This window comes from Apium graveolens, chromosome 6, assembly GCF_009905375.1.
Source record: "Apium graveolens cultivar Ventura chromosome 6, ASM990537v1, whole genome shotgun sequence".
Classification (NCBI taxonomy): domain Eukaryota; kingdom Viridiplantae; phylum Streptophyta; class Magnoliopsida; order Apiales; family Apiaceae; genus Apium; species Apium graveolens.
Window position 1 is genome coordinate 222,360,316 of NC_133652.1, and position 1,524 is coordinate 222,361,839.

The window sequence follows — 1,524 nt, forward strand, 5'->3', positions numbered from 1 at the left end:
GGTGCTGCGACTGAAGACCCTAACATGCACATAAGGAATTTTATCGAGATCTGCAGTACTTTCAAATATAATGGCGTGACTGATGAGGCTATCAAGCTGAGGCTTTTCCCATTCTCACCGAGGGATAAAGCTAAGGACTGGTTACATTCTGAACCAGCTGGGTCCATCACTACTTGGCAAGATCTTGCGCAAAAGTTTCTGGTGAAGTTTTATCCAATGGCAAAGACTGCTGCTATGAGGAGTGTTGTTACTCAGTTTGTGCAGCAACCTACAGAATCTATGTGCAAAGCTTGGGAGCGCTACAAGGAAATGTTGAGAAAGTGTCCACATCATGGAATTCCCGATTGGATGGTGATCACTGGTTTCTATAATGGTTTGGGGGCCCAATCTCGACCCATGCTCGATGCAGCAGCTGGAGGCGCCTTTTGGGCCAAAAGCTATACTGAGGCTTATAATCTTATTGAGACTATGGCTGCAAATGAGCATCAAAACCCAACTCAAAGGATGATTCCTGGGAAGGTAGCAGGTATTCTGGAAGTCGATGCAGCCACCGCTATTGCAGCGCAGCTCCAAGCGCTGTCTATGAAGGTCGATTATCTAGCTACCTATGGAGTCAATCAAATAGCTATGGTCTGTGAGCTTTGTGCAGGTTCTTATGCTACGAATCAGTGTTCTCTTGTCAACGAATCTATTTAGTATGTGAACAATTATCAGTGACAACAGCAGCCTGTGCCCGCTACTTATCATCCTAACAACAGAAATCATCCAAATTTCAGCTGGAGTAATAATCAGAATGCTATTCAGCCACCATATCAGCAAGGTGTGAGTAAACAGTTCAATCCACCTGGATTCCATCAACCATAGTAGTATGCTCAAAGGTAATCATATCCTCAACAGGGAGGTGCAGCAGCACCCACTAGTGCAGATTTTGAGGAACTTAAGCTGTTGTGCAAGAGTCAGGCGGTGTCGATCAAGACCTTGGAAAATCAAATTGGTCAAATAGCCAATACAGTGCTCAATCATCAGCCTGGCACACTTCCCAGTGACACGGAAGTACCAGGCAGGAAGGAAGCTAAAGAGCAAGTCAAGGCTATTACCTTAAGGTCTGGGAAGGTTGCTGATGCTGAAAAGGCAAAAGAAGGAGAAGCTGAAGTTGGAGATGAAGAAGCTAAGCAAAAGGAGAAAGCGGAAGAACCAAGGAAGACTACTGTTGATCACACTCTGCCTGAGGGTAATACAGGGGAGAAACAGCTCTATCCTCCACCACCTTTCCCTAAGAGATTGCAACAACAAAAGCTGGATAAGCATTTCGGTAAGTTTCTGGAGGTGTTCAAGAAACTTCACATCAATATACCTTTCGCTGAGGCTCTAGAGCAAATGCCTAGTTATGTGAAGTTTATGAAAAGTATTCTTTCAAGGAAGGTGAAACTGGATGACCTTGAGACCGTTGCTCTAACGGAAGAATGCAGTGCTGTGCTGCAGCAAAAGTTACCTCTAAAGCTTAAAGATTCAGGTAGCTTCACC

General features: G+C 44.8%; 1 non-coding gene across 1 annotated transcript; it reads right to left on the reverse strand.

Moving 5' to 3' along the window:
- Positions 1-231: 231 nt before the first annotated feature.
- Positions 232-338, reverse strand: LOC141669346 (small nucleolar RNA R71). Its single transcript, XR_012553633.1, has one exon. It is a non-coding gene; the product is annotated as a small nucleolar RNA R71 (small nucleolar RNA).
- Positions 339-1,524: the final 1,186 nt, after the last annotated feature.